General features: G+C 35.5%; 1 protein-coding gene across 4 annotated transcripts in view; it reads left to right on the forward strand.

Moving 5' to 3' along the window:
• PIK3CA (phosphatidylinositol-4,5-bisphosphate 3-kinase catalytic subunit alpha) overlaps positions 1–18,593 on the forward strand; it is an 81,676-nt gene that overhangs the window by 6,434 nt on the left and 56,649 nt on the right. The window contains exon 2 of one of the 4 annotated variants that reach the window (XM_053918108.2): positions 8,218–8,326. The exons of the other annotated variants lie outside the window; for them this stretch is intronic. The gene's annotated coding sequence lies outside the window, so the exon portion shown is untranslated. The remainder of the gene's footprint in view (positions 1–8,217; positions 8,327–18,593) is intronic. 4 annotated transcript variants of the gene reach the window in all.

Consider the following 18,593-nt stretch of genomic DNA (forward strand, 5'->3'; position numbering starts at 1 on the left):
AAGCATTGATATTTTTGACATACAGTCATAATTGGGAATCAAAATACTTTTCTGTCATTTACTAGCTTTATTCTTTATCTGAAAAGTAAGTAAATTTCTATGTGCCAGTCTTAGTTGATCATTTATTAAGTATAGATTTGAAGTATATAAGAAATACTTTTCTGTAAGTTGTTAACTAGTTATATGTCTTTATTGATACTTGGAAACATTTTTTACAAAGATTGATAGGTTAAGGAGAGGATGTATGCTACGGTGCAAAGAGTACTAGATTGGGAATCTGAAAATATGGGCTCTGTATTGAACAATTAACTAGCTGTTTAGCCTTAGATGTTAACCTTTCAGTACTTGCTTCTTCACCTGCAAAATTTCTAAGGTTATTTACAACTCCAAAACTCTCTGAGATTACTGGTATTGTAAAGTCTATCTTTGACTTCAGGGAAGATGAAAATAAGCCACTCCTTAGAGAAAGGACAGTATTTTCAAGAGCTAAAATAGTTTTGTCTGCCTGTTATAAATGTGCACATATTTTAAGGCCCTCGTGTGAAGTTCTGTGGTCAAGACAAGCTGCCACCCAAAAAGAATGGACTGGAATTTTTTTTTTTTTTTGTCCTAAAACCACTAGTGGCTCTGGAGATTCAGACTTATTGCAGGCATGGCCATTTTGCTTAGTAGCACTGAGAGCAATTTAATGACTGGCAGGCATTGGGCGTAGAACATCCATCGCACACCAGTTGCCAGGGTTATGAGGGCCAGCAAACCTGTCACTGCACTCTTAATAGCCACTGGCCACCATCCTTGTTAAAGACTTCTAGGAAAATATGTTCTGTTATTTCCCTAGGTAACCCATCCCACTAAATGATTATCAGAAAATGTGTTGTAATGTTAGAAACATAATTCCAGAGGCATAGTAAGCCTCTTTTCCCCCCCTAGATGTATCCTCTGTTGTTCAGACAAATATATGGTTGACAAAAATCATTGTTCTTGATTGGAAAATAACGGTGTTTGCTTTGTTGTTTTGTTGATTTGTTGTATCTATAAATGTTCAAATAACCTTCAAATTTTGAATATTTTTTAACCAGCAAACTGTTAGGGTAATGAGATATTATTTAAAGTGTTTTGAGCATGTACTCATTTTCAACAAGCTAAGCATATTTCTGTGGCTTAGTTTTCTTTGAGAAATTGTTGTTTTCCAAGTACCTCCCTGACAGACTTAGTGCAGGTGTAGACTGAAAGTACTATTGCCTTTTGAAACAATTTTCTGCCTTTACCTTAAGAGCAAGTGAATTGTAGTTTTTTTTTTTCCTTAGGAAATTAATGTTTTTGCAAGTGCAAAAAACCTTGGAGTTTTTTTGTTAAATAAGTTACACTTCTGTGAATATAGATTTATGGAGCATGTCATCAAATGTAAAACAGCAATGGGAAAAATTGTAAGGAAAAAGATTGGAATTAGGCACTACTATGAAGCCCAATCTGAAATCAAACCATACATGACAGCAGAGGAAGGAAAAGTTATATTTTCAAACTGTCATTTTTACAGTAATTATAAATATTACTAATAATATTTTATTTTACTTTTTATTTAAATCATCTTAAATTACAGTTCACATACAATATTATATTAGTTTCAGGTGTACATCCTAGTAATTAGACATTAATGACTTGCTGGGTGATCATCCAAATAAATCTAGAACCCATTTGACCCCATAGGTAGTTATTACAATATTATCGACTGTATTTCCTGTGCCATACTTATATCCCCATAACTACTCTGTGACAACCAATTTGTACTTCTTAATCCCTTCACCTTTTTAACCTATTTCCCCAACCACCCTCCCATCGGGCCACCGTAAAAATGTTCTCTGTATCTGTGAATCTGTTCCTATTCTGCTTGTTCATTTATTTTGTTTTGTAGATTCAGTTGTTAATAGATACGTATTTATTTTGTTCTTTTTTTTTTTGTCTTTTAAAGAAGGCTGTTTTAATATTTCATGTAATACTGGTTTGGTGGTGATGAATTCCTTTAGGTTTCTTGTCAGGGAGGCTCTTTATATGTCCTTTGATACTAAATGTTAGCTTTGCTAGACAGAGTAATTTAGGTTGTAGGTCCTTGCTTTTCATCACTTTGAATATTTCTTGCCACTCCCTTCTGTCCTGCAAAGTTTGTGTTGAGAAATCAATTGACAGCCTTATGGGAGCCCCCTTACAGCTAAATTCTCTTTCAGCGTTTAATATACTCTTATTGTCTTTAACCTTTTGCATTTTAATTATGACGTGTTTTGGTGTGGGCTTTTTGGGGTTCATCCTGTTTGGGACTCTGTGCTTCTTAGACTTGTATGTGGATGTACTTCACCATGTTACAAAAATTTTCTGTAATTATTTTTTCAAATATGTTTTCAATTTCTTGCTCTCTTCTCCTTCAGGCACCCCCATGATGCAAATGTTAGTACATTTGAAGTTGTCCCAGAGGCTTCTTATACTGTCCTAATTTTTTGGATTCTTTTTTCTTTTTGCTGTTCTGATTGGGCATTTTTTGCTTCCTTGTATTCCAAATAGTTGATATGATTCTCAGCTTCATTCACTCTACTGTTGACTTCCTATAAATTATTTTTCATTTTAGTTAGTATATCCTTTATTTCTGACTGGTTCTTTCTTATGGTTTCCATGTCCTTTTTTATACTGTTGATATCACTGAGTTCCTTGATCATCCTTATATAAGGTTTTATTTATTTTTAGAGAGAGGGGAAGGGAGGGGGAAAGGGAGAGAACATCAATGTGTGACAGATACATCAGTTGGTTTCAATTCACATGACCCAACGGGTAACCTGGCCTGCAACCCAGGCAAGTGCCCTGACTAGGAATCAAACTGCTGACCTTTCAGTTCATAAGCCAGCACTCAGTCCACTAAGCCACACCAGCCAGAGTTTATAACCATTATTTTAAACTCTGAATCTAGCATATTGCTTATCTCCATTTTGTTTTTTTCCTGGAGTTTTATTCTGTTCTTTTCTTTGGGCCACGTTTCCTTGTCTCTGCATTTTGGCTGCTTCTCTGTTTTTGTTTCTATGTATTAGGTAGAGCTGCTGTGTCTCCCAGGCATGGTAGAGTGGTCTTGTGTAGTAGGTATTCTGTAGGTTACGGTGGCACAGCCTCCCCAGTCACCCTAGCTGGGCACTCCAGGTACACCATCTTATGTGGGCAGTGTACACCCTTCTGTTGTAATTGGGCCTTGATTGCTGTTGGCATATCAATGGGAGGGGTTTACCTCCAGACCAATCAGCAGCAAGGACTGGCTGTGACCACTGACCACCGTGGAGGATCAGTTGTGCAGGGGCTCATCCCACAGAGCAGGACTTAGTTCAGCTGGTCTGTAGTGCCTGCTGAGTCTGCCCTTTGAGTGTGCCACTTGTGGAGGTGGTTGGGTGGTGCTCCAACATAGTCTGAAGTTGTCCGGTGGGTGCACTGGCTCCGGGGCCTTCCAGGAGGTGCAGGCCAAGGTCAGCCACTGCCTATGTTCTGCTCAGGGCCACCTGGCACAAGCTACAAAATGATCTGCACATGGCTACTATTTGTGCTGGGCTTGGAGGTGCCCCTGTGAGGCCAAGGTGGAAATCAAGACTGGTTGCTGCTAGTACCAGGCCTGGGGCCAGTTAATGGGAGGCACAGGGCACACTGAGGTTGGATGCTGCCTATTTAAGAGAGTCTGAAACATGAGCTGAACAAGAAACACCACTGGAATCTGCTTGGATGGACCAGCAAATTGGGTGGTGTGGGGTCTCAGGGAATCACCAGGACAGGGCAAACAGAATCAACCAGGTTGATGGAGACTCAGATATGGCCTGCCTGCTGCCTCTGGTGGGGGGATCAGAAAAGAAACAATGGTCTCTGCCAGCACTTTTGTCTGGCAGAAAGCTGCCCCCACCCCCATTTTTTCCCTGATGCCAGACAATTCATTTCTTGCCTTTATGTCCTTGGTGCCTTTTGAGTTACTGCCCCCATGCTGGAGCTCAGAGGGAGTGAGTTCGAGTAAGTATGTGTACAGGTCCTTTAAGAGGAACTGCCTGGGACTCCAGACGAACTTCGTCTCCTTCAGCTTTAATTCCCATTGGTTCTTACACCCAGAAGTTATGGGGACTTGTCTTCCTGGCACTGGAACCCTGGGCTGGTGGCCAGGTGTGCTGCTTGGACCCCTCACTCTTTGGGGGGGGGGACCTCTGCAGACAACATACCCCTCCTGATTTTTAACCACTGGTGGGTGTGGAACCAGCCCATTCCATGTGTCTACCCCTCCTACTAGTCTCAATGTGGCTTCTTCTTTAAATCCCTAGTTGTAGGACTTCCATTCACTTTGATTTCAGGCAGTTCTCAATGATGGTGGTTCTGTAGTATAGATGTAATTTTGATGTGATTGTGGGATAATATAGGTACCACATTTACCTATGCCACCATCTTGACTGGAAGGCCATGTTTTATTATTTTGAAGTTATTTTCCATGTGAAGATTTCCTTACAATCTAATGGCAATTATATGCAGTTGAGACCCTTATATCAACATCTTAAAGTATTAATGAAAGAGTTGTAATCTTTTTCTCTATATAACAGTTGATAAAGTTGAACATGACTTTCAAAGCAGCTATTGTACTTGTCCTGATAATTACAATGGTAGTAATACTCAAGGCAATTTAGGCTATTAGTAATTTTATAGTGTGGAAACTCATTTCTTCATATTCTCTTCACTACAAATGACCAACTTGCAACTTTCTTAGTGATGGTATGGGACTCCAGGTTTTCTCAAAATCACTTTGAATAATTTTGACTATTTCTATACAATAAAAGCCAGTTCTTTTTACATTCATGTGCTGTTCACAAACAATACTAATTATACAACTAAATGTATCTGCTAATGTATAACTACTAACCCACAGCTAAATATAACATGATATGATCTTTTGTGTTAAGTGTAAATATCACACATTTAAATTAGTACATTCTTCCTGCAAGTATTCTTTTCCTTTTTATTGAGTTTATTGGGGTGACACTGGTTAACAAAATCGTACAGGTTTCAGGTGCACAATTCTACAACATGTCATCTATACACACAAATAATTTTTTTTCCCAACCAAAATGGGGCAAGTAATTTCTAGGACAGAATATTTGAAGTCAGGACAGTCTTAGAAAATCCACAAAATATGGTCAGTGTACTTAGGCTTCTTTAATTTTTCTTCTGCTAAACTTACTCATAATTCCATGATTAAGAGTGTGTATTCTGGAGCCAGACTATCAAGATTACTAGTTTTCTAACTTAGGGCAAGATATTTAACCTGTCTGAATTACATGGTCTGTCTCCCTCCCGGGTTGTTCCCCAGTTGTTCCTCCCCCTTTATCCACAAGCAAATGTGGGACCCCCACTCCGCCAGCCACTGGCTCACCAGGTCTGCCAGCCACTGCCTTGCCATGAGTCCTCTCCGCCCTGGCTGCCCGTCTCCACTCCTCCTATGGTTCTGGATGCATGTTTCTTCTTTAACTCCTTGGTTGTTGGACTTCCATACAGTTCAATTTTCTGACAGTTCTGGTTGTTCTTTGTTTTTAAATTTGTTGTCGTCATTCTTTTGGTTGTGCCAGGAGGCAAAGTGTATCTACCTACGCCTCCATCTTGACCGGAATTCCGGTCCTAACAAGCTTTTTGACATTACTACTTGCTTTTTGTTTTATTACAGCTTTTAAGTTTTATTCTAGATCTAGGAATCTGAATTCTGTTTCCTACCTAGTTCTAAGAGAAGTTAGTATATGGAGATTAAGTGTGATAGGAATGAGAGATTAATGGACAAGAAGATACTAAGTACCATATTTTGCCATATGTAATGCACACCCATGTATAATGCACACCCACATTTTTGAGCATGTTATACATGGGGTTATACCCGTGGTATGTAATCATTAAACCCATGTATAATGCACATCCTTATTTTTCCCTCAAAAATTTGGGCAAAAAGTGCACATCATACATGGCAAAATACCATAAATGCATGACTTTTCATATCTAGTCTGATCTTCCCATGGGTTGATTTTACCTGTCCATTCCTGGAATCTCAAAATCCCCAACTGATATGTTAATAGTACTGTGCCATTGAAGCAATAATTGTTTTTGTGCTACTAGGTATTTCTTTTCCCTGTCTTTCTTCATGCACTAAAGGCAGTACATGTGTCATATTGTCATAGAATCTTTATGTAACATGACTTTTATAAAATTCTCATGTCATGTTTTAAAGCTCCTTGTATCTCACTTGCCCATAATAGTTGCTATCAAGTCTTTATTGAATATGATATTTGTTCTCTTACATATCATTGTTACCTAGTTTACATTGACTGGACATTGTACAAATCTTACAAGTCGTGTATGTGAAAATAAGGAAAGCAACTATGTGTTTTGATTATTTCCATCAGTTCAGTCTCTTAAGTCTTTGCTTTTAATCACTAAGATGAGCTACCTGGCATCATTGATAAATTTCCTGTGGCATTACCTACCTGGTTTTAGTACTATTGTTGGCACTTTATGTAAATGAGACTACTAATTCATATTTAAGTTTTGGTAACTATACAGGAGATTATATTGTCCTACTTCCATTCACCAGTTTTGATTAAATTGCTTTTGATGGACACACAGGGTAACTTGTTCTTCGCAAGTTAATAGTCCCATAGTTTGTATTTCCTATATACCAGGCTAGTAATAATAATAAAACCCACTATTAAAACCTACATATGTTGCTATGAATTTATATGAGGATTGCTTTAGAAATGAACTGTAATTTCTGGCATAATTATTCAAAATTTTTCATTGTTACCTTTAAATAATTATTAAGCATACATTTAAACATTTTTATACCTGTAAAACTGCATAGAAGTTAGTCTTTTGGGGGGTGATGTGGCACCAACAAAGAGTTTATTGACATACTATGTGGTTATGACTCACCTAGCATTGAAGCATTAACTACTTATTTTAAAGTGGCATTACAAAGAATTACAGTTGGCAGCCTGTGGGGGAAAAAATCCTTTATTCTCTAAATGTACACATTAATGTGTATATTTTGAATTACCTCAAACCCAAACTTTAATATCATGAATCTGGGAAAGGGGAATGTGATGGATTTTGCATATGTTATCTCCCTTAATCCAGACAGTAACACTTCTATACACATGTGATCTTTCCGTTTCACAGATTAGGAAACTGAAGCTCCACATCTAATCAGTACAGTGGAATCTCCTCTCATTTACTTTACATGAATTCAACTATATGTACTCAGCCAAAAGTAAAATCATGATGAAAGTAATCACTGAAATATTGTAGTAGCATCCCATACTGCGCTTTTGCTTCAGAGTAGACATGAGATTAAAGATGTGATTGGTCGTTGTCTCAGCTAGTGTCAGTGTGTAGCTATGAAAATCCCAGTGTTGAGTGTGATTCTGTTTTTCAGGCATGTTTAATGTTCATACAACATGACCTCTCATACTAAGCCTCTAGAGCTCAACCAAAGAAACAGCAATTTGTTCCAGTGCTGGAAGAGAAACTGTTTTAGACTTGATGAGCAATTGTGTTGATTTCCAAGTTGACTGACCTGCAGATATGGCCACAACCAACTATCGTCTGTTCACGAACTTTCTCTCTTATACATGCATATATTTGCATAAACCCACTTCTTTTCAATACTACATACATTTTTATATTGCATATATAATTTTACTGTGTGTTCTGGATTGCTATATGTATAATATTTTTATACAAAACATTTCTGTGCAAGGAGGTATACAAAAGAAAGTATAATTGTAATGGGGGGATTTAAGAGATTTTGCAAGAAAAAATACTGACTTTGTACATCCACAGACTGTGTTTGCATTGTTTGCCACCGTATACCCAGGGTCTAGCACACTGGCAAGCACAAGGTTTGTTGAATAAAGGGGGAGGGGAGCTTATTTTTATGTTAAAAATATAAATATACATAGAGTGATCACGTTTTTCTCATCTAAAATTCTGGAGTCTCTTTTGAAAATCTGCTTCTTTCCCCAGATGGGTTACTTTTTAAAAGTAACTTTCATATTAGAAGAATATGGAAATAGAATATTGGAAATCACAACTATCAAACAATATCTGGTCCTAATATGACCGCTGAACTTACCATTCTTTGTTTCTTTTCTTTCTCCCATCTGTTTTTTTATATGTATACAGATTTACTAAAGGAAAATCAACCATACTAAGCAGAAATTATTTTATGAAACCTCTGAGTGGCTTTCCGCTCTTTCACCTAAAGAAATGGAAAGACTAGAAGATAGAAAATGTAAATAATGTGACAAATCTATTGTACATGTTACTCTTATCTCCTTATGTAATGTTCATTCCCTTTATACAAATACCCATTTTTTGAATATTCTGTTTTCTTCCTTTTATTTTCTTTCTTTCCTCTTTCTTTTCCTTCTTCCTTCCTTCCTTCCTTCCTTTCTTTCATTACTTTCTTCGTTTCCTTTCTTTCTTTCAACACTCTTACAGTTGTCTACCAATTCCCACCCTGTTTCCTGCCCCCCAGCTGGCCTTCACCACCACATTGTTGTCTGTGTCCGTGGGCTCTGCATATATGCATATATGTTCTTTGGCTAATCTCTTCCAGTCCCTCTCATCCCATCTGTGTGGTGAAGTAGAACTTTCCCTAGAGCTTGGAAAGATAAAACTGTCTGCTGAGCTACCATGGCCATTCTTCCGAGCTGGCTAGAAGACATGACTACCAGGCCAAGAAAACATGGTCTCTCTCAGATTGGGGGAGAAGGAAAGGTTTGATGCAGTGAAATGGGACATTTGCTTATAATTCTACATCAGAACCAGAATGACTAACCTGCTAATTATGAGGCACAGAATAAACCATGTTTTGTTTTGTTTTAAAGATTTTTATGTATGTATGTATGTATGTATGTATGTATTTATAGACAGAGGAGAAGGGAGGGAGAAAGAGAGGGAAACATCAATGTGTGGTTGCCTCTCACATTCCCCTCCACTGAGATTTGGTCTGCAACCCAGGCATGTGCCCTGACTGGGAATGGAACCGGTTGGTGACCCCTTGGTTTGCAGGCCAGCGCTCAATCCACTGAGCCACACCATCCAGGGCTAAACCATATGTTCTAGGAGCCTGAAGAGTAGTTACTGGATGGCTAGCAACTGAAAGAGATGTTTGTAGAGTTCTGTGTTCCAGAGATGAACTTGTGCAAACTAACTAAGAATGTAGAATTCAAATAAAATAACAACTGTAAATAAAATAGAAGTAAAAATAATTCAACAGTACATTAAGTACATTTTATGATTACCAAGTAGGAATTATTCTCAGAATGCATAGATGGCTTAATATAAAATTTTATAATGGATAGGTGAATAAATCTGATAAGGGAAATAAATAAAGATCATATCAGTAAACATGGAGAAGAAACTAGTAACTTCCTTTTGTCTAATTAAAAGCCAGGAATGAAGAGAACTTTCTTTAATATACTAAACTAAATATACTAAACTAAATGCTAAAATAATAATTAATGTTGAAACACCGGAGAAGTAATTATTATTGAACACTTGGAAACCCATTTTCACTACATTATTATATAACATCTGACCAATATAAGAAGACATGAATTAGAAAGAAAAGGATTAAGTACTGAAAAAGAAGCTGCACAATTACATTTTTGGTGTGATGTGATTGCATTTCTAGGAAACCAAGAGTCAACTGAGAAATTGTTACAGTAATAAGACTATAGAGTAACTAAATTTAAGAGGAATACTTTAAAATCAACAATTCTACTTTTCAGTATTTATTTAGCTAATATAATTTAACAGAAATCATTTTTCACAATAACAGAAAATTATGTTAATAAGAAATGTGTAATCCTACGTGAAGAAACCTAAAAACTTTTTGGACATGAGCGTAGCTGGGGGGCGATGGGGACAGTGCAAAGAGGTATAGGCAGAAGAATGTGATGTTTCTGAATGGGAAGTCCAACTACTACAAATGTCAGTTTTTCTTAAGTCAACTTACAGGTTTAGCATAATTGTAATTTTTATATGTATTTGAGAAATTAATGAGATAATTCTTAATTTTGTCCAAGGAACTAAACATGTAAAAGTAAGATGACTTTTAAGTGAAAAACCAAGAACAGTGACAACTAACTGTAGAGTCCTTTCACATATGAAAACATATTATAAAATTATAGTAAATAAAATAGTTGGATATTGGCATAAGCATTGGTAGTAGAGTTGGTGAAAGGGAATCAAGATCCCAGAAATATACATTCTAAATAGTATAATAAAGACATCATCAAAGGTTAGTAGAAAAAGGAAAACATTCAGTAAATGTTTTTGAGAGTGTTAAATAGTTGGAAATACAAAGTCAATTTAAATTTTATTCTCATCTTATATACCAAAATAAATTTCAGGTAAATTGAAGAGTTTGGTAACATAAATAACCTTATGCGAGTCTCATTTAAGAAAGATATTTATCTGGATGAGGAAATACTTTTCAAACTTTAAAGAGGTGCAAGGACTTATGAGGGGAGAAAGTTCATTACATTTGACTCAAATAAAACAATGACATTTATTCTGTCTTTTTTCTCCTACCCCCTCTCCTCCCAATAGAAATGAACAACTTAAAAGATATACAAACCAGGATTAGGAATTTGTTGTTGTTGTTTTTTTAAGTAACATATTTATATGTACTTTATTTTTTGGTGGGTGGGGGATCAAACCACTTTACTGAGGGGTTTCAGAGGAGGTTTGAATGACTAGGAAGACAATGAGATCAAACATCCTCAGCCCAGCAGGGTCTCCCCGACTTCACGGTTGCATATGGAAATATGTTTTTCCCTAACAGGTAGTCAAAGAAGTGAAACTTTAAAATGCAGTGATACAGTTTTACTATTTCGAGTTAACAGTGTTGTTTTCTGATGGTGGTATTGCTGGTGCAGGTGCTAGCTCATATATGAAATGTGCTAGCTCATATATACCTGTTGGCAGTCTAAATTCATTTAATCCTGTTGTATAGCAAGTCAGCAATTTTTGTGCCTTTTAAATTAACATATTTTAGTCCTGTAATTCCATTTGCAGCATTATATATATAAATAGTGAAAATTTTAAAACAGTTTAAGTATTCAGCAAGTAAACTGCTGTACGTCTCAAAGCAATAGGTAGTCACAGAAAACTGTTGTTTATGAAAAGTTTACAGAAATTTGAGGAAGTATTTTTGAAGCAAAAAGAGCAAAATACAGTTATTATGCTATATGAGCACAACTACATAAACCAATATGCATAGAAAAGAAAAGCTGTAAAAGAATACACCAAAAATGGGAATAATACTTGTTTCAGATGTGTTTTTCACAATTTTCTTTTCCTCGTTCTTCAAAATACCCTGTATTTTGAGCAGGTACAGAGCAGTGTCCTACATCTTAATAGACACTTCACTCAGTATTTAAGTGAATGAATTTCTGTAGTAAGCATGAGTTAGTTTTACATTGAAAGAAATATGAATACAATCCACATCTAATTTAGGAAAAGTGTGGGAAGCACTCTAGAAAGGAACCTGATTAAAATGATCTTACACTTAGATTTCCAGAATTCAAAAATGTTTTCACAGCTTTATTTGTATGATGCTTTTTTATTAGTAACATCATTACCTGCCTAAGTTAGAAATTTCTGTTAACTTTGACTCGCTTCTCTCTGACCTGTCAAATCCAGCTGATCACCAAATTTTGGGTGTTCTTTCTCAGAAATGTCTCTTGATGCCACCTTTATTTTTTCACATAACCACTTCCTTAGCTTAGTTCTTTCCTATATCTCTGAATATCGCAGTCAGTCAACCCACTATTCTCTTTTACTTTCCACATTGCTGCCGAAATTATCAGACATGTAACTAGCAGGATTTTGTGAATGTGCTATAATAAATAGGTTCTGTGGAACAGAGAGTTGACATTGCTTTTATACTGCTGCCAAAATATCACTCCAAAATACAAAATTTTTTGAATAAAAAAGATTAATAATTCCTTATGGTCTACATTGCTGTTTCTCAAGCTTTGGGTATAAAAGAATCACCTGGGGAAGCTGTCAAAATGTGAATTACCCAGACCCTAAAAAACCTGATTCAGTGGATCTAAGGCCTGGGAATGTGCATTTTAACAAGTCTTCCCATTATTTATCCTCGTGCATGTGATCCCAGGACAAGATTTTGAGGGACACTGACCTCAGAATAAAGTGCAAGTTCATTAATTTACTATAATTCTCCTCATAATTTGGTACCAGCCCACTTTTCTATATGCAATATGTTTTTTATACCTTCCCCTCCCTGAACACCTTACAAGCCAGCCGTTTTGAACTGCCTCAAACTTCTGTGCTTGTTGTGCTCACGTTGTTTGTGCTGCTCAGAGCCCCTTTTGCTGTGGCTGCTCCTACCCAACAACTTGTTGACCTGGCACACTATCTTCAGATTCTAATAATCTGTGTAAAGCATTCCTGCACTCACTCTCCTAGGCAGAATCGCTCTCTCCCTTCTTTCTATTTCTCTATCTTCTATTTATTACAACAAATGCATAGTAAGTTTTGCTTACTTATTTACATACCCATCTTCCTCATTAGACTATGAGCCTCTGGAAGTCAGGAATATCATTTTATTTATCTTGTTTCTCTAACATAATCCTGGCACATAATAATTGCTTAATAAATGTTTGTCGTGATTTAACAATCTAGTAAAGAAGGCAAGGAAGGAATGATTAGTCCTATTTTTCAATGAGAAAACAAGGTCATCCTATTGTTAAGTATTTGCCTACAACTAACCGGCTTGTAAGTACAGACTTGAGATTTACACCCAAGAAATCTGGCTTCCTTTCTTATTTTGAACTTCTCAGGAAAGGTGGAATATCACAGTAAAATTACACACATGCACAAACACACACTCCTTTTAAGCACCCACCCCCCACTCACATATTAGTTGATCTTTTATCATTTGGGGGGCAGAAGGTATTTTAATAAACATTTTCATCACAGTCCTACTTTATAAAATACCTATTCCTCCAAGACAAGAACCAATTAACTGGCCAGTAAGCTGTTTGTCTCTGTTTTACATCCAACCTCCTATACTCTGCTTCGTGATACTTATTTATATCTCTTACAGAAACCATTTGCTAATAGCTAATGGGGTATCCACAAATACTTCTTTTTAAAATTTAAATTCAACTGATATTTATGTAGGTAACAACTTTTTCTGCAACAATTAAGAGGGCATATATGTATAAGTATTCAAGTGGGTTTCCATCCTATTTTTTAAAGCTTGATTTCCAAAGTTTAGATGTGTGTTAGCCTTGCTATAGACTTCAGTCTTTAGGTGTTGATGGAAATCAACCACCAGCTGCAAAGTTCAGATCCACTGCCATAGAATACATGTAGCTATGGCTTAAGCCAAATGTTAGCAATGAGATATTTAGTAGCAACTGTTCTTTTAAAAGAAACATTTCAGATAATTAGAATCATCTTGTAATATCCTTATACCCAGCTGTTAGCTTTTTACTTTTTCTGCCAATATTTCTAGAACTGAAGTCAAGAAAATGGAAATTAGGGTAGCATACTTTGAAATACACTAAACAGTTGAAAAACCGTTACATCTTATAAAGATTTCCAAATAGAGCTCCTTAGCCAGTGTCTAAAAAAAATTTTATGAAAAGCAAATAGCTGTGATAACCCTCTCAAATATTAAGCTGGAATACATACATTAGTAATAGGAGCATTTGAGAAATGGAAGAGTTGCCTCTACGACAGCCACTGGACTTGAAGATTATTAAAGTAAACTTGGGGATTATAATTTCACTTTTGAAATTTTCTGTACTGTTTCTTCATTTTGTTACCATGTTTCATCAGCATATCACCATCCTTCTATTCTCCCTTTCTTTACCTTTTGTTGTTATCATTCTACTTTTAATATACTCCGATCTTCATTTTCTATCCCATCAACTTCAATAATAATTCCACATTCTCCACTGTGTTAGACAATGATAATAGCACCCTAGTTTTCCTTTCAAGTCTTCTCCTACTCTTCTATTCTGTAACCATACTTAAATCCTCTTATATTTTGACTATAGGTAGATTTTTATAGTTGAAACCAGTAAGTAGTATTTACTCAATATGATTGCATTAATAAGAATAACGTTGATACAATTATAAAATGTTTCACTCCACAGCCAAGTAGAATGCTAGGAATAGGTTTTTTTCTCTGTATGTTCAACAAGATGAACCAAAGAATATTCTTAGCATTCAGGTCTCACGTTTCCTTTTTGCATACACTTCACACCTGGCTCAAAATTGGGCTGTTTTGCCTCATATCTTGAGTATGATTTTATCATACATTTTTGTTGGTTGTTTTTTCCTAAAGTTTATAATTACCTTTTCCCCCATTGTGAAAATAACTATGTCATTAATACAGCATGATTCCTCAATTCTTTTATCTGTTGCTTAAAAGTATACAACAGGTATACTTTTACCTGTTGTATACTTTTCCTAAATACTTTTACTTGGCTTACACAGATTTCATCTTCTACTTTGGATTTACTACAATTGATGTAAAACTTTATCCTAGAATTGCTTTTTATAACTTACTTCTGTGATTTGGTAACTGGGTCAGTTCCACTATTTCTAACATATGATCTCTTCCTCTTTTTCGACCTCCATCTTTGGTTAGCTAGGGTACTATCTCAAGTGCCTTAGAATTGACTCATGAGAAGTAAAACCCATAGAAATACCTTAATTTTTCTTTATACATGATCATTTGCTAGGTATAGAATTCCTGCTCAAATTATTTTCCAACAGATTTTAATTACTACATAATTTTTCACTCCTGTTGCCGTGGATAAGAGGGTTGATCAGTCAGATCATTGTTCTTTTCATATTACCAATTCTGCCCCCTGTGAAAGCTTTTAGGCTCTTATCTTTATCTCTCATTATCTAGTGTAGTTTTTTTTAACGTGTATTCTGTTCAGTGGTTCCTTTTAATCTAAATATGTCAGTCTCTCGAGTGCATAAATATTTTTTTTAATTTTTCATTTTTCTCATTTCTTCTGGAATAGCACGTATTTGGTCATGGGACATCTTTGAGTCATCTTATATCTTTCTACCCCATTTTCAATGTGTCTTTTTGCTCTATTTTCCAGCAGTTTGATTTTGAAAATCCAATAGGTGAAATGTTATATCATTTAATTTGCATTTTTATTCTGATTAAAAATTAGTAATTTTCATATTTGCCATTTGCATTTCTTTTCCTATGAACTCAGTTTATATCCATTTGTCCATTTTTTGTTGGATTGTTTCTATTTATAGTAGGGATTTCTTTGTCAGTTATATGAGTAGCAAATATTTTTTACTAGTTTACTAGTTTATCTTTTGTCTTTGCCTGTGGTTTTTTCACCTTTATACAGGAAGTTTTATTTCTTATGTCTTTTTGTGGCATCTTGATTTTACTTAAAAAAGACTTCCTCACACATATTAAAAAGGATCATCCACGTATTCTTATAGTACTTTTATGGTTTTATTTTCATATTTTGTTTATTATTCTAAGTAGAATTTGTTTTTATGAAATTATAAATTGGGAACCCACTCTTAATTTTTTCAAGTGTTCAGCATCTCTATTCCAAATGATCTTTTCCCTACTGATTTGAAATGACATCTTTATCATATAAATACAGGATTAAGCAAAAGTAGGTTTACAGTTGTGAGTACAGGAAAGAGTTTATTCTTGTATTATTATTTATTAATTGTATTATTTTCCATATAAACAATCGCAAACCTATTTTTGCTTCAACCTGTATATTATGTGTCTGTTTTTGCATTTTCTGTTCTATTCATTCTAGGGATCTGACTCTTTAATGAGCTATATCTGACCATCATGATTATTCTCTCCCCTTGCTTTTTTTCCCCGTCCCCTAATTTTTCCTGGGTTTCCTGCTGTTTTCTTTTGAATGTTAGCGTCACCATGATAAATTCTACACATACAAATCATATTGGAATTCTATTGGGGTCATGTTAAATGTATAAATTATTTAAGGGAGAATTAACATTTGTGAATTTGAGTTTTCCCATCCAAGAATGTGGTATGTTTTTCCATTCCTTCAAGTCTTTTATGTTACTCAGGAGCATTTTGAAGTTTTCTTTATATATCTTGAATTAAAGCAGTAAAAATTCAACTCTTTTCCCCTCCAAATGGCTGGTCACTTCTACCAGAACCATCTATTAAATAATTCATCTTATTACCTGCATTTAGAGATTCTTAATTTTCCTTACACAAAACTGCAGCAATTACTTGGATTCATTTTTGAACTTAGTTCTGTTCCCTGAGTCTTTCTGGGTCAGTACTACACATACTGTTTTTATAACTGAGGCTTTAATGTTTAAGGCTAGTCTTCCCTCATTACTCTTGTTTCAAACATTCCGTATATTAAAAGCTATTATAAAACTTACTACACTGTTTTAGGGGTGTGCACGCACATATCACACACACACTAAGAAAACTACAGACCAGTCCCACTTCAGGTATTAGTTATCTTAAATAAAGTATTAGCTAGTAGATTAAAACAGATAGTGTTTTCATTATTATGACCATATACATATTGTTCAGTAATGAAGCAAATAGTGTGTGTGTGATTACATCTTTTCTGGGAAAAACTTTGTTGTTGTTGTTGCTTTAATTCAAGAATTGCCTCATTTTTAAAAAATTTGCTTAGCACTGAGTTTGTCGTCCCACAGGCTTCAACGCATCTTTTTAAAAACTTTCACCTGTGAGGTAATTAGTTTGGTTATTCTCCAAAGATATCCTTCCTAGAGCCTTCAGCTTTTCTGACTTAATCTTGACTGTTCTCTAGGTCTGTTTTATAGCTATTGTGGTAAGACTTCACTTTGCTCTCATCCTAGAAAGTCTGCCCACCTGCTTCCTGTGTTGGAGTCTTGATTTCTTATGTCCCATTTCTTGTGCCTTCATGGTTTGCTCCCTCATTCTCAGGAGCATATCCTCTACTGGCTTCCTGAAAAGGGATAACTGAAAGGTAAATTTTTTTTTGAGATTGTACATACTTGAACAATGTCATATTCTGCTCCTACAATATTTTGTGATATTTAGATGAATGTAGAATTCTAGGTTGCAAATCACTTTTACTCAACTTTTAAAGTATTGCTCTAATACCTTGTAACTTCCAGTTTTACTGTTCAGTAGTCCAATGCCATTCTGGTTCCTTGTCTTTTATTTTGTTGTTTTTTTCTCTCTCTCTCTTTGGAAGAGATTAGAATTTTCTCTTCATACCTGGTGTTCTGAAAATTTACAGCACTATGCTGTGGTGTGGGTCAAATTAAAAATTTGATATGCGAGGTACTCAATGGGTCCCTGCTTTCTACAGAATTACATCCTTCAGTTTTTGGAAATTATCTTGCCTAACAATTCTGGTATTTTCTCCCTTCTCTTTTCATTATTATTTCTGAAATTTCTACAAGTCAGACATTAGACTTCCTGCATTGCTTTTTATAATGTTTTACCTTTTCCTCCTACTACTTATCTCTCTTTTTTTTTTTTTTTATTCTGCCTCCTGGAAAATAGCCTTGACTTTTAACTTCAAATTTGTATTGAATTTTTTTCTGCTCTTATTCTCTGAATATTCTTCTTACTAGTTTCTTTTGGTTAGTGATGCAATATTTATCTTAGAATTTTACTGAGTTTCTTTGACATTCTCTTCTGTCCCATCATTTTCTGTTTCTCAGTACTTTTGTTTTGGTCTCTGTCTTTAATATTGGGGACTTTCCTCAAATGCATGAAGATCCTTGACTGGCATTCATATTTGCCAGTCTTTCTCTAGGTTAGTCAGTTTCAGATCCTTTCCTGGAGAAAATCTACTGTCTCGTTTGTGGGGCTGCACATCAGCTTCACAGTTGCCTTCAAAGGGCCGAATGTAATTTCAACTCCTTCACAGTTAAAGGGTAGTTACATTTAGACAGTCCTGAAATTATTTTGGCCTCTTGAAGGTTGATATGGCCCCTGGTGAAAGTGAGTTTGACACCCCTTGTCTAGAGCTATACTGAAGAAAGGGGCTTTGGGTCTCATTAGACTCTCACATAATCTCTCATTTTAGTCACAGCCTGTGTCTGTTTAAGTCCAAAGTCTCTTGGGTTTAGTTTTTCCAGAAATCACCCCTTCCAGATTTCTAAAGGTAGGAAGTCATCAACTATATCACGTGAAGTTAGGGGCCTGGAATTCTAATACTTCCAAGTATCTCGTAGTTCTGAACCTTTCTGAGGTTCTGTTAGAATTGGCTTTCTTCTTATCTATAGGCATTTGAGTTTAATATTCATCACCTCATTTTTCATTGTTTCTTACCTGTCTTTATATATTATGGTTTAGGGTTGCTGTTTTCTAGCTTCATCAAAGACAATGTTTGGTTTTCTTATTCTCCTTATTTAGAAGCAATTAGGGACACGAGGTCTTTACTTTGATATTTTGAAATCAGAACACACTGTTCTGCAGCTCTTGCCCCACCTTCTTACTGCATCTTAGCAGTACATAC

The sequence above is a fragment of the Desmodus rotundus genome, chromosome 2 (genome assembly GCF_022682495.2).
Source record: "Desmodus rotundus isolate HL8 chromosome 2, HLdesRot8A.1, whole genome shotgun sequence".
Classification (NCBI taxonomy): domain Eukaryota; kingdom Metazoa; phylum Chordata; class Mammalia; order Chiroptera; family Phyllostomidae; genus Desmodus; species Desmodus rotundus.